Source organism: Anabrus simplex, chromosome 2 (assembly GCF_040414725.1).
Source record: "Anabrus simplex isolate iqAnaSimp1 chromosome 2, ASM4041472v1, whole genome shotgun sequence".
Classification (NCBI taxonomy): Eukaryota; Metazoa; Arthropoda; class Insecta; order Orthoptera; family Tettigoniidae; genus Anabrus; species Anabrus simplex.
Window position 1 is genome coordinate 583,596,455 of NC_090266.1, and position 15,748 is coordinate 583,612,202.

Genomic DNA, 15,748 nt, shown 5'->3' on the forward strand with positions numbered 1-15,748 from the left:
CAGTCTCATAGATATTCCTATTGCATTTAGAGAAAATAAACTACATATTCCTTCACAGGTACCACAACGTAGTTACAAATAATCCATTCGAAAGTTTACTCAAATTTTACAAAATATAACCTAAATTATTCCATCACAAGTGGTGTAGCAGAATAATTACAACGCAATTACCTACAAATTTAAAGGAAAAAGAACCCATGGCGCAACAGCCCCGAAGGGCCATGGCCTGCCAAGCGAGGTGTCGTGTGGTCAGCACGACGGATCCTCTTGGCCGTTATTCTTGGCTTCCTAGAGAGGGGCCGCTGTCTCACCGTCGGATAGCTCCTCAATTAGAATCACGTAGTCTGAGTGGACCTTGAACCAGCCCTCATATCTAGGTAAAATTCCCTGATCTCGCCGGGAATCGAACCCGTAACGTCGCACTGACACAGATTTGTCTTGTGGCGACTATGTGATAGGAAAGGGCAAGGAGTCGAAAGGAAGAGTCCGTTGCCTGAATAAATGTACAACCACAGCATTTACCTGGTGTGAAATTGGGAAACCATGGGAAATCTTCTTCCGCGCTGCCGACAGTGTGGTTCGTCCCACCACTTGAATATCTTCAAATTATAGGCATTAACACTACGATGTACAGCATACTGAGCGGTAGGCCTACATGGTGCATGTCGCTACTCTAGGTAAAATACCTTATGTTGGCTGTGAACTACTAACTTAACATTCCGACTCCATGGCTTGGTGGTCAGCTTCTTGGCGTTCAGTACATAGAGCTGCGGGTTTGATTCCAGACCGCGTCGAAGGATTTTGATCTTAAGAAGTCCGTTTCCATGACTCAGGAACTGGACGTTGGTGCTGCCCCAATATTCCTGCACTTATTCACCTCACACAACACAATCCTCCACCAAATAACACGTAGTTTTCTATACACAGCAGACGGCGACGACAGTGGCGTATGCTGCGATGAAGACGTGGGTTATCACTAGACTTAGGTTACTCCTTTTCGATAGTTTGTTTGGTGAACGTCAAGCCTAAAGCGTTTTGAGGCACCGGAGTAGCCGATACTGTTTCACAAGTTACTGCCGTGGCCTCTGCCACTGCCATTACTCAGTGGAGATGGTAGCCTCGCGATTAGCAAATTGAAGCTCGGCTTTTTGGCAAAATGGATAGAATGTTTGCCATTGGTCCGATGCCCCGGTTCAATAATCGGAATCAACCTCCTCGCACTCTTAATTCCCCTCGCTTGGGAACTGGGTGTTTATGAATTCCTAGCTATTCATTTCTTCCTCATTAGGTCACCATCAAGCCTTTCCAGAGGTTATGCACTCTTATTATTAATATTATTAAATGATTATTATTATTATTATTATTATTATTATTATTATTATTATTATTATCCATGTAGAATTTTACAGCGTTACAAGCGATCGTACCCGCCGTTCCCTGGTGTATTAGCTTCCTCGGTAGATCAGTGGTGGTGTCCGACCCATGATTACGGGTTTGATTCTAAACAACAAAAGAGAATACTAAACCCGAAAGATAACATTTCATTTTACCAGACCTACGTAGAAAAAGAAAATTATATTACTCCTATAACACCAGACATTGCAGTGTCTTCTTACAAGTATGCAGAGGTAGACGAGAGTGAAATACCAATAATCTATATAATTACGTCAGAAGTAAGAGGTGAGGAAGAACATGTGATAAGGAACGCATGGTTGCTCTCTCTCGCTGGTTGGTAGTGGCGACCTTACACACATATCCCCTTGGTCCACTCATCGTTCCGATATCCAGCAGCAAGCTGCGTGAGGTGAGTCGAGAGGAGAGGGACGCGCCGCCTGGGCTGCAATGTCGGTCTCCGATGCCTTGCATTCAGAAATACACGCGCCGATTTTTCTCATCGCTTTCAAGTTGTTTAAATGGAACAATGAGTCAGATGCTTACATTATAATGTGTTTAAGATATCCATCGTTCTCATTTGAGGTTTGGACTTCACTGATAACCTTGGTAGCGCTCAGTATGCGCCATTGGGCGGCGACCATTATGAGAGGGTCTACCTTACAAGCGTTGTTCCAGGCTAGCAATACTACAATAAATTATTATATCTCCATATTGAACTATTATTTCGAAATTTACACAGAATTTGCAGAATATTGGATTAATTTTGTTGGCGTATTAATATGTTTGAAATAATCCTCTTAGACCGGCGTAGATAATTCATTCCTATGATCAGCTCCCCCATTTATAAACGTATATTTACCATTGTGTTTGTAATGTGCTGGCCCCGGGCGATAGGTGTAGCGTGCCTGCCTCTTACCCGGAGGCCTCGAATTCAATTCCCGGCCAGTATAGGGATTTTTATCTGGATCTGAATGCTGGTTCGAGGTCCACTCAGCCTACGTGATTACAACTGAGGACCTAGCTGCGGTTTAGAAATCCAAGAATAACGGCCGAGGGTATTTGCCGCGCTGATCACACGTCACCTAGTAATCTTCAGGCCTACAGGCTGAGCAGCGGTCGGTGGTGATGGGTTGTATGTAATGTATCATATTACATATTCCGCAGTTCATTTAAATATTTTATCGGGATCAGAAAATGACCTTTCATGATGTTTTCGTCTTTTTGATCTGCGCTTTATTACATTATAATTTTTTAGGGTATACAGAGTTCCATTTAAAACGCACATTTCTTCGTCTCTTCACTTTAATCGCATAAGATTGCCCGAAAATAATCAATCTGTTTAAACTCTCTGAAATTTAAACAAGAGGAAAATAGTAAATGAAAATATCATGCATAGGCCTATTGAAATGTGCAACACAGTTAGAGTCCTATTATTATTTAGTGAATTTTCTCACTGAGTGACGTTCACTGGTCCTGTATGCATCTATCAAAGATTTTTAGTACTTTGCTGACACTCGGGTAATATACACGTGAAGCACGTGCCTGTAGGTTTTCTATTCTTCATCATCACAAAATTCATCCTCTCTTTCGCTGTTATATTCATTTTCAAATCCACAGTCAAGTTAACGTGAATTTTGATATCAGTAGGGTACTCGTGTAATAGTTCCTTTATTTATACCCTCTCAAACTCAGGATCTATAGGCCTTTGCAAACGCGACGGATCAGATCAATCAGATTTTTGAACTCACGCACAGTGCGAAGACTGCATCACTATCCCAGATCATATGTAGTTCATATATATAATAACTTTTCAGGACTGACTGATTCATTATCGCCGAGCCAAAACCACTGACGTAAGGAAATGACATTTTGGGGACGCATTCATACACACTTCAAAAAATAGGGGAACATGTTTTGTAACGTCTGGTATGTGAACGTTCATTTGGTACATGGGGTTCCAGTGGTCGTGCAGCATACCTCGTGACCTTAGCTACTCAGGGTATGTCAAATCGAAGTTATAAGTTACTCCATCTGTAGGCGTAGCATTGTATTAAACTGTCAGGTGACCCTTCAAAACAATGTGAATAGCGGTGCGTCCGTGTGTCGTTGTGAAGTACACAGACTACTGCGGTCATTTGAGCACGTTGTTCGTAAACCAGCACATCCCATGAGACATCTTAACGAGGTATAAGTCCCAAGGGCCGTCACTTTGATGCACTTTTCGTCATGTTGCTGTGAATCTCAATATCTCTCCGTCAGTTATGGATCGCTTGTGGAATCGCTACGATGAGACAGGCCAGTTCACAAGGAGGGTTAGACAAGGTTGTGGACGCACGCCAACCCCACAGGATGACTGACAATCTGTGAGTTGCGGCGTCGTTCAGCAACTGCCAGAGAACTGCAACAAGACATCAGGAGGGTCACTGGAGTCACGGTGTCTGACCAGACAGGTTTTAAGCCCTATACTGCCAATGTTAAATTGGCGAAATTTGACTGCAGTTATTTCAGAAACTAATAAACCTATGAGGTTGAACTTATGAGCAGTGTTGGACACATGCTTTGCAAAGACAATGACTTTTCTGTTTTAATGCCGAGTGAAAAGTTTAATTACTATATATTTTTTAAAGTACACTGAATTTTCCCCATATTTTACCATAAAATGTTGGATAACTTCTATGATTAAATTAGGAACAAAACAATAGAAAGTCAGTAACACCATAGCTAAGTATAGAATAACTATACAAAATTTCACACAACTGGGTAAAGAACTTCCTGAAAAAAATGCAATAATATGTTACCAAGGTTAGATTTTGAGAAAAATTGATTTAAAGTTGACAGTACCTTCAGTGGATGCCAAAGCCATATTCTTGACTTTCACTGTTGTTCTCATAATGTCTGGCTCTCTTCCTAGACCACTGCAGCCGCCTGGCCCTCTTTGCCAGCTTTTCTGCATCTAAATCTGCTTTATTAACCCGCATCCTGTCGAGATCTTGGAAAATCTTCAGTGCATTCGTTCTTGGTTGAATACCTAGCTGCTGCAGCACTTGAAGTCGCCCCACATCTCCCTCATTAAATGCCAATACTGCATCACTAACTCCTAGAATCAGTGTCTGATACCCCACAAATATTGGTTTCGGAACCCTTGCCCACATAACACTATTAAAACTTTCATTAGGCTTTTGGGTTTTCCCATGTAAGCATTTTTTCAGAAGGTCAGGATGTGCTAGACTTCTGAATATTGGCTTGATTACTTCATCCACAGACATAGGTAATGAATGTTTATGTGAATAGCTTTCTACTGTATCTTTGGACCTATTATGTTTACACCAGGAGGACAAACCTTTGGGACAAAGACAGTGCTGGGGAACTTCATCTGTAGAAATTTTGTGTAAGAAAATTGCCCAGACAGCTTTCCTCATTTCCTCCACACTACTGGTGTTTCTTATAGCCATTCCATAACAGTTTTGTAATGTATCTATTTCTTTGTCACTAAGCCTAACCTTTCCTGATAGTAATTTACCATCTTCCATTTTTTTCCCATTTGTATTCACTGCGCAGTCTCCGGGGATGGGACCCCATTCGTTTCTGGATATGACCTATACATTCCAGTTTCTCAATAATTATTTCCCCATAAGGCTTCTTTTGGACAACACTTGCAAAAGCCTTGTTGTCCCCATCCCCTAGATATTTAAAAGGAACTTATCTGGAAGACAAAAAATATTGCACTTCCCAGGCCTGAAGGAACAGATCCAGAAAGGAGGCGTGGCTCTCTTACGTCACGTGGCATTTAAATGGGTTTTAAACGGTGTTTGGGGCGTTTATCAGCAAAAAACACATGCACATTCTAAAACGGACCTCCAGCTACCAAAATTATCAAAAATCTAAAAAGTTTTTTTTTAACCCAAAATAGCTTACAACCTCCCCTTAAGACAAGTGTCCTTATGACCAAGACGTCTTGTACGATTGCCCCGTTTAACGCAGCTCACCTTCTCTTTGCCCGTACCCACGTCAACTGGCAACTTCGCCAATGGAGACCTGTGTTGTTCACAGACGAGTCCAGATTTCCCCTGAAACAGCGTGAGTGTGGCATTAGTACTGACGGTTGTACGGATCTTGTCGTCGCCCGTGGTAATCTTACCGTTGCGGGGTACATCGAGCAGATACTGCTACTGCATGTGTTGGTTGCTGCATACGGTGTTGACCCTGAATTCGTACTCATGCACGACAATGCCAGGGCTCATGTGGTGCGCATCACCAGAGCTGTATTGCGAGAACTGGACATTCAAGAGGTTGAATGGCCAACAGGGGATCCCGACCTTAATCCCATCGAGCATGTGTGGGATAGGCTTGACGGAAGTGTTCGTGGGCGTCCTGTTCCACCATGGACTCTCCAAAACCTCGAACAGGCTCTCATTGAAGAATGGGAACTGATACCGCAAAGTGACCTCCGTCGACTTGTACGGAGCATGCCACGTAGGTGCCAAACTGTGATAAATGCTCGTGGAGTGCATAAACCACGCAGAAGCTCTTCAACTGTGATAAAATCCACCTTGGAGAACTGTTATCACTTTGTTTTCGACCCTGTTTTGACATTTCCGTTTGTGTTCTGGAAATTAACGCGAATCCATCCACGTTCTTTTGTATTCTTCAGCGGTAAAAAATAAATGTTTATTTGATAATATACCTGGGTGTCAGGTATTGTTCTGTGGAGCACGGCACACGTTTAAAAACACGTTCGCTTAATTCTTTTGAACTGTGTATTACAATGTAGGTGCTCACTAAGGGAGGATTTTTGGATATTCCGTCACTAAAAGGATGAAAACGGGGGTGAATTTTTAAAATGAGTGTATATATGAGTATACCTAAAACTGAACATTTTAAAGGCATGAAAATTGGTATTTGAAATCTCCCTTAAAAATAAAGAAACGTTTTTGTTTTTCGAAAATATACTTAAGGGGTGGTGAACAGGAGTGACAAAGGGGGTGAATTTTTAAAATGAGTATACCGAGTGATCCAGATGCCCCTACTCACTCAGTTTTACGCAACCTTAAGGTTATACCCCAAACTAAAACATTGACTGAAAGGGGTTGAATTCTTTTTATGAGGATACTTATATCTCAAAAACTGAAGATGTTACAGACAAGAAAATTTGTATTTGGAATCTTCTTTGAAAATAAAGAAAAATGATTTTTTGTTTTCGGAAATCCAATTAAGGGTGGGTAAATGAATTGAAAAATGAGTTTCATTCTTTGCATGAGGATACTTGTATCTCAAAAACGAAGTGTGTTACGGATATGAAAATAGGAATCTCGTTTATAAATAAAGAAACACGCATTTTTTGTTGGTGGAAGGGAATCAACTTAAGGGGGGTGTAAAAGGAGTTCAATTCTTTTTAAGAAGATAAAAATAAGAAGTGGACTTAAAACAATACACTGTCAAGGGATTTTGACCGGGGGATGAGGATTGATGACAGAAATATACGTTTATATGAAACCGTTTGAGTTACGAGGTTAAAATGTCAAATGATATCCTGGGTGTTAAATAACAGAAGGTTTGAAAGAAATTTAACCCCTCAGGGAGTTAAATGGGGGTTACGATCCGAAAAAATATATTAATACCTTCTTCCGAAACAGTTTAATGTAGGCCTACGAAGGCAAAATTCCAAATAGCGGTATATATTTTAAATTCTAAGTGTGACATAGGAAAGATTTTTGAACGTTCCACCGCTAAAGTGTCAAATGAGTTTAGTTCCGTAAACTAAACTAAACTAAACTAAATTGTTCATCTCTCCAAAACCGTTTGGCGTACGAAGTTGTAATTTTACGAGAAGTGTCTTCTTTTATGTTCTAGGTGTAAAATACCGTATACGTGAAAACATATCGCCGCTAAGATGTATAGATGGTAGTCCAATGTCAAAAATTATTTCAAAAACATTTCAGGACAGAACATAACTTTTTATGAAGGGTGGTCTTTTATATTCTAGATGTTAATAAATATTTCAAAACATTCACCCCTTAAAAAGTATTCATTTCTCCATTTCTGTTCGCGTAAAAATTAAAATTTCATACTTTAGTCGCTTTTACGTCCTAGATGTTAAATCATACGTGGTTTAAAACATTCAAATTCTTCCGTGCGAGGTTCAAGTGAGTGTAAGAATATAAAATAAATAACCATTCCCCAAAAACTGTTTGAGGTACGAACTGAGGACGTACACTGACTGACAGAGCAAATGCAACACCAAGAAAGAGTGGTCAGAACTTTATGCCAATTGCAGGGTAGACTGACGTCACTGAGGAATGCTCATGATGTGAAATGCGCCGCTGTGCTGCGCACGTAGCGAACGATAAATGGGACACGGCGTTGGCGAATGGCCCACTTCGTACCGTGATTTCTCAGCCGACAGTCATTGTAGAACGTGTTGTCGTGTGCCACAGGACACGTGTATAGCTAAGAATGCCAGGCCGCCGTCAACAGAGGCATTTCCAGCAGACAGACGACTTTACGAGGGGTATGGTGATCGGGCTGAGAAGGGCAGGTTGGTCGCTTCGTCAAATCGCAGCCGATACCCATAGGGATGTGTCCACGGTGCAGCGCCTGTGGCGAAGATGGTTGGCGCAGGGACATGTGGTACGTGCGAGGGGTCCAGGCGCAGCCCGAGTGACGTCAGCACGCGAGGATCGGCGCATCCGCCGCCAAGCGGTGGCAGCCCCGCACGCCACGTCAACCGCCATTCTTCAGCATGTGCAAGACACCCTGGCTGTTCCAATATCGACCAGAACAATTTCCCGTCGATTGGTTGAAGATGTCCTGCACTCCCGGCGTCCGCTCAGAAGAATACCATTGACTCCACAGCATAGACGTGCACGCCTGGCATGGTGCCGGGCTAGAGCGACTTGGATGAGGGAATGGCGGAACGTCGTGTTCTCCGATGAGTCACGCTTCTGTTCTGTCAGTGATAGTCACCGCAGACGAGTGTGGCGTCGGCGTGGAGAAAGGTCAAATCCGGCAGTAACTGTGGAGCGCCCTACCGCTAGACAACGCGGCATCATGGTTTGGGGCGCTATTGCGTATGATTCCACGTCACCTCTAGTGCGCATTCAAGGCACGTTAAATGCCCACCGCTACGTGCAGCATGTGCTGCGGCCGGTGGCACTCCCGTACCTTCAGGGGCTGCCCAATGCTCTGTTTCAGCAGGATAATGCCCGCCCACACACTGCTCGCATCTCCCAACAGGCTCTACGAGGTGTACAGATGCTTCCGTGGCCAGCGTACTCTCCGGATCTCTCACCAATCGAACGCGTGTGGGATCTCATTGGACGCCGTTTGCAAACTCTGCCCCAGCCTCGTACGGACGACCAACTGTGGCAAATGGTTGACAGAGAATGGAGAACCATCCCTCAGGACACCATCCGCACTCTCATTGACTCTGTACCTCGACGTGTTTCTGCGTGCATCGCCGCTCGCGGTGGTCCTACATCCTACTGAGTCGATGCCGTGCGCATTGTGTAACCTGCATATCGGTTTGAAATAAACATCAATTATTCTTCCGTGCCGACTCTGTTTTTTCCCCAACTTTCATCCCTTTCGAACCACTCCTCCTTGGTGTTGCATTTGCTCTGTCAGTCAGTGTATTTTACAGGCTCATCTGACAGTGGACTCTTCAAACTGTAAAACCTTGAATAATAACTTTCATTTTAAATCCGTAGCGTAGCACGGGTATCTTGCTAGTCTGTAAATAAAAGACTGTTCTCTGTTTAAACAGAACTGACCCCACAATTTCCTCTCATCAGCGGAAACGGTTTGCTAAAATATCGGAAGCGTACCTACAAGACTTTTACTGAATGCCTGTCAAAAGCATGCATGGAATATTTCGTGGATTAGTTCAGCCAGAAACATATAATCCCGCAGGGCCACTTTGAGCAAGTGAAGTGTTATGCGAGAGGAGAGAGAATACAAATTCAAGTGGCTACATCATCTTTTTGGAACCCAAATAATTAACTAATTCAAAGAGATTTTCACTGTTGCTTATTCAGTTATATTGGGTATACGCATAAAAAGTTACCTCCTAAAGGGTTCAAGAATGAAAACAGCCAACGGAGGGAAACGAATGCAGTATTCTGCCATCAGTTTACTCTTACATATGACCATCATGAAGCAAGCGAACTACTTTTAGCACAATATTAAATATACAGTGGTAAAATGCAATATAATAATAATAATAATAATAATAATAATAATAATAATAATAATAATAATAATAATTAATAGCATGTTGCTAAGTCGTTAGTAATTCTTTTAAACCTAATTCCAATATTTTCTATTAAGGTGAGAGAAGTTTCTTGACATGAATTTCTAATATGCAGACATACTTCTTTTAAATTACAGTGAGTAATGACTTCTAATTTCGAAGCAACATTTCTTAGCCTGTATTTCGCAAAGTTTTTTGCTAGTGGCTTTACGTCGCACCGACACAGATAAGTCTTATGGCGACGATGGGATAGGAAATGTCTAGGAGGTGGAAGGAAACGGCCGTGGCCTTAATTCAGGTACAGCCCCAGCATTTGCCTGGTGTGAAAATGGGAAACCACGGAAAACCATCTTCAGGGCTGCCGACAGTGGGATTCGAACCAACTATCTCCCGGATGCAAGCTCCCAGCTGCGCGCCTCTAACCGCATGGCCAACTCGCCCGGCATTTCGTAAAGTAACCCCTTAAATTATCCATTATTATCTGTCTTTCTGCTGGTACTAACTTTGCGTAATGTTTGCTGTGTTCCGTCCATAGTCCACAAACCCGTTCTAGAATGTGGGACCAGGCGCGTTCGCCGTGCGGTTAAGGACGTGCAGGAATGAGCATGAATATGGTTTTCCGTGGTTTCGTGGATTCCCAATTTCACACCAGGAAAATATTGGGGCTCTGCCTTACTTAAATCAACGGCCTCTTCCTTCCAATTCCTAGCCATTTACCGTCCCATCGTCGCCATAAGACCTGTCTGTATCGGTGCGATGTAGAGCAATATTGTAAAAATAAATAGAGTATAGGAATCATAAGATGTAAGATACTGTGTATTTTATTCGCTTTAAATGAAATACACTGGCTGCGCGTTGTAGGAGTAGCGTTCCTGCCCCCTAGAGGAGGGTACAGTGAGGTTAAAAAGCAAAAGGAATACTTATGAAAAACAAAAAAGGAATTTATTTGAGAATCATGAATATCCCAATATTATTAATGATTATACTCTTTATGATAATCCCTGTTGCGTCTCAAAACACTCAATATTACACTTTTATTGTCAATAAACCCCGATAAAGAGTTTAAATACAAGTGTAGAAAAGGGATAAGAATCAACCGTGCAGCAATTAATCAAGTCTAATATCGAAGATTATTGATTATTGAAGATTATTGAAGTTCATTTCTATAACATCTAAGCCAAAAATTATGATTATTATAGCTTATGCTTGAAAGTTGTAATTTAGCAAATTAAGGTCATTAAAGTTCATTTTGTCAACTTTAAAGTTAAGAGAGCAGATTATGATTATTACTCCTAATTCTTATAACATCTAAACCATCAAACAAAGAACATCAACATCAATGGAATCTGATTATTAAAACACATTCCGGTAACATTTAGTAAAATCTAACCCAGCAGATTTACGATTGTTAAAACTCATTATCCTACGAACTATTCAAAACTATGTTATATAAAATCTACCATTGTAGGAAAAGAATCAAACAACTCAGTGTTAATGTCGAAAAAAATTTCACAGAGTATGGTCAAGGAATGTGTTAAGAAAGAAGTGAACAATTACCGATTACAAATTTTAAATTTAAATATGGTGAAAAATTGAGATACTTGTCAATTAGCTCCCCAGTGTCTTACAACACCAATCAAATTTCATAAAAACTTCAGATAGTTCAGTAACTCAAGATTTTACTGATATTATGGACACTCCTCAAAGAGTTCACTGTAACTTGAGTTTATACATCACGAAGAAGCTTCTAAAGCAAATGATCTTTCCATAAAAGGGGGATAATTAATGAATTAAAAATCTTGCAAAGTTACCACCCATTTAGAAATTACTTTGAATCATAAATAATACTTTATCTGCAGTAAAAGACTGATGTGAGAGGCAGAATAAGTATAAGAACAGAGCCTAAGATTCAGCCATTAATGGTAATCTTTCCCCTACCTTTGATAGATGACGACATCGTGAACGAATAGCGAGTTGAGATTCTAGCTGAAATATGTAGCGATTTTACACTCTAGAGGCTGCTTCACTTCATCAATGAAAGACATAAACTAATATGAGAAGGCAAACTCTCGAATATTTATACGGTATGGAGCAGATGGTGTGAGTAAAGGCTTGCGTAATAACGAAGTTTTTCGAAGGAAATTATGTCATAGCTTAAAAAATTATCGTAGCTAAATGCTGTTGCAGTCGTCGTACGCTAACGTAGGTAAGCTGCGAGGAGCGAGCCGGCAGTTGACTTGTTAACGGGCGTAGTGCAGAGTCTTGCGTGAGTGCGTGGAGTCGTACAGTAAACATACGAACTTCATTCCCACAACTGTATGCAGGAATACTAATGATTAAAGTCGTAGTTGTACGGCAGAAGTGTTGAATTAAGCGGGAGCCTATAGGAGCAGCGGTCGCTGGGGTTTGGTTTAAAAAATTAAATACGTTCATGAGATATTTTAGACAAACAATTTGTGTATCATTTAGCATTCTTAATCAAGTTAAAATCGTTGCAGTGCGTTCTTCATTTCCTTGTAACTACTCACAATTGAACAAAATGGAAATATAACTTTATGGTACAGTACACCACTGACCCTGTATGTGACAACTTTTAAAGCATGCTCAGTCTTACCGCAGCAGCCTCGTTTCTATCAAAGACAGAACAGGGTCTCAGAAATCAATTAAACCTACATTCCGTTCTGGCCTGTGTAATTAGACATGCATCGATAAGTCAGACAACTCAAATCTGCGTGAATCTCATTCAAACTTCATATCAAGCAAGTCAAAACAGTGCTGGGAGGAGTCAAACTCCGAGACAATCGTTGCAAGACAAGGGCTGATATCAATTATCGTAGAGAGAATGTTACCTCCCGCGTAAACCGCCGCATGGTAAGACCGCAGGTGTTTAATGAACGGACCTCACGTCGCCTCTAGTCAGTGGATACCTTCTGAAGTTTTAATTTGCATTCCGTTACACCTCGTACAGTTAGGGGCCAATAACCTAGCTGTTAGGCCCTTTTAAACAAAGATCATCATAATAATCATCATCACGTCACATCTTCAGAACCAGACTGGGCGGTCGACGGGCTACTATGAGTTAGATCACCGCCTAGTTGAATGTTGTGAGCCAGGAATCCATTTCTACTAGGTAAGGAGGCAACTTCACGGCATAGGCTTCACCAGTCGACCACAAACTCTTATCCTTTTGCTGACACCTCTGCTCTATCTGTTCTGCTCACATTATATCCGGGATTGCCCGCGAAAATCAGCAATGGACGATGGATCAGTGAGGGCGTGTGGTATGGTCCAATGAATCCCGGTTTAAGTTGTATCGAGCTGATGGGCACGCGAGAGTGTGGCGAATGCCCATGTAGCTATGGCCTACGTGTCAACAAGGTTGTGTACAGGCGAGAGGTAGCTCAGTTCTGGTTTGGACGGCGTTCTTATGGTCGCAATTAGACCCTATTGTCCGGCTGCAGGGAGCGCTGACAGGTGTATGTTATGTGGACATTTTTTCAGGCCATCTGCATCCCGTTCTGGTCCTAGGGTACCCTGATGGAGATGCCATGTTTCAACAGGACAGTGCGCCATGTCACTGCTCTGTGGTGGCGCGCAAGTGGTTGGAGGAGCACTCCAGTGAAGTTACGACCATGGATTGGCCCTCCAGATCCCCCGCTCTTAGTTTAATCGAGCATTTATGGGATGCTGTTCATGCTTGTATACGCTTCTTGAACCCCGCACCATTACACAAGACCAATTGTTGGTAGCAGTGCAAGATGCATGGGTCCAGATCCCTCCAGAACGATTCCAACACCTTGTAGAGTAGATGCCTCGCCGTATTAATGTCGTTTTGAGGGCTCGTGGAGGAGAAACTCGTTAATAACATCACATTCAACGTCCTCCAATGACTTTTGCCAACTCAGTGTAGATATCATTGTGAAAGCAACTGGTAGCACATGATCCCAGACTGTATCAACTTGGAGTGCTTGGTTGAAATTTAGCGTAGGCCTAATTGTAACAGGTGAAAAGAAATATTTTATGGTAGGAGTATGGCAGTGTTACCATAACCATCTGTTCTATCTGCTCTGATCACTTTATATCCGGGGAATCGAACTACAATATTGGTTTCAAAGCATGTATCAGATATTGCACCAATGGTGACTTTCATATCATACAATTCCTTTAAGAGACTGTCTTTATGTGATAGAGCAAGACTGCACGTTTCATTGTAATAATTTTAAGTTAGAAGCTATCGTGGATATTTTGCGTTATCAAGTGTCGCATTTCGTCCGGTGATGGAATAACGTGGTTGGAAGTGCATATTCCTTGTATCAGTTGAGTAATCAAGTTGCAAATATTTGGAACGAGCGCATAAGGCAGCAGTAGAGGACGGTTCTCTACGTGAGGATCAGAAGTATTTGTTGGAGCAATTACACGGTGCGGTTGGGGTGGGTATGGGTTCGGTCCAACTGGGCCACTAGGTAATTCACTGAATTTGTAAAAAGATGGAAGGCTTGGCATTGATGGGCGGAGAGGGAGTGATGGGCGAAGCAGCCGCTGAGTAACAGTAATCCTGTGTGATTTTGTTGTGGTAAAGGAGGGCAGGCCTCTTCATGATATACCGGGCGAGTTGCCCGTGTGGTTAGGGCCGTGCAGCTATGAGCTTGCATCCGGGAAATAGTGGTTTAGAACCCCACTGTCTGCAGCCCTGAAGATGGTTTTCCATGGTTTCCCATTTTCACACCAGGCAAATTCTGGGGCTGTGCCTTAATTAAGGCCACAGCCCCTTCCTTCCCATTCCTAGGCCTTTCCTGTCCCATCGTCGCTATAGGACCTATCTGGATCTGTACGACGTAAAGCAAAATAGCTAAATATAATTCTTCATCATATATTGGAGTATAGCTTGCACCTTCCGTGCATGGTCTTCGAGTGACTACAATTTGAGCTTCCTTAGATGTTATATTATGTTTTGCTGATATTTCATTAGTCTGTACTCTTTTGTTGAACACCTAACACTGTTTACTGAGGGAATCATGACATCCATTAAGGTGCACATAAATAGGTTGGGGTGCGACGCACTTAGTCTGCTTGTGAATCCACCACATTTAACGTATCTGCCTTGTGATCGGCAGAGCTAACAAAAGTGACCGAACCGGAAACAGTGATAGCAGATCCGAACCGGGGCCACATAAGGGGTTACTGCACATCATGCGCCGTGTATTGATACGGCTTCCGGTAAGATTTGAGAATCTAATCTGGTTGTGAGAACACAAGTTTAAAATTGGATCATTATTAGTTTATTATCTTTTACGTTACGTTTAGTCATACGTCGAATGCGAAGAATCTTCACGGGTGAATTAATAAACTGTTTTAGTTGTTCTTCTTCTAAATCTGTAGACACATCCCGGATAACGCCTTGACGAGTGATCTCTTGCGAAAGAATGTATGATTCAAGATGTTTCTCAATAAATAAGCGTGAACCTACTATCATGTTAACAGCCTGGGTGGAATTGAATTCAATTTTAATCCCATTACATCCGATTGAAGATATGTTTTAATTGAATGCCGCTAGAAGGAACAGCTGTATATACCAGTGTGCCTAGGGCCATTGGGTGCAATTTTCCAACATTATCCTCCTTACCGTCGACATAAATGTAGTAAGAACCGACCGAAGCAAATTGGTAACAGTTTGCTTTATTATTATTAAAATAAACAGTCACACGAGGCAAATCTGTACTAGTTGATGCCCCAGTAGAGTCTACAGACGAATTTGAATTAGACGGATCACCTGTTACCAGACTGGAATCGGTCAAGAGCAATAAATCATGTGAACTTTTATTCACAGGAGGTTGTAACTCGGGTAAAGCATTACCTGATGTATCTTCTGGTAGGCGAAGCTATTTTTCCCCATGTTTTCAGTAGGATCTTCTATTGTACGTTTGTTTATGTTGGAAGAAAGTTCCATCTCGTGGTCCTAGGTTACCGGAGAATTCAGCAATTTTAATTTTAACTTTGCTATTTGGAAATTTTTCCGAATTTAAGGATTATATGTTGGCTGTTGAATCCTAGTACATTCCATATGAATTCTTTTCATATGAAGATATTATTATTATTATTATTATT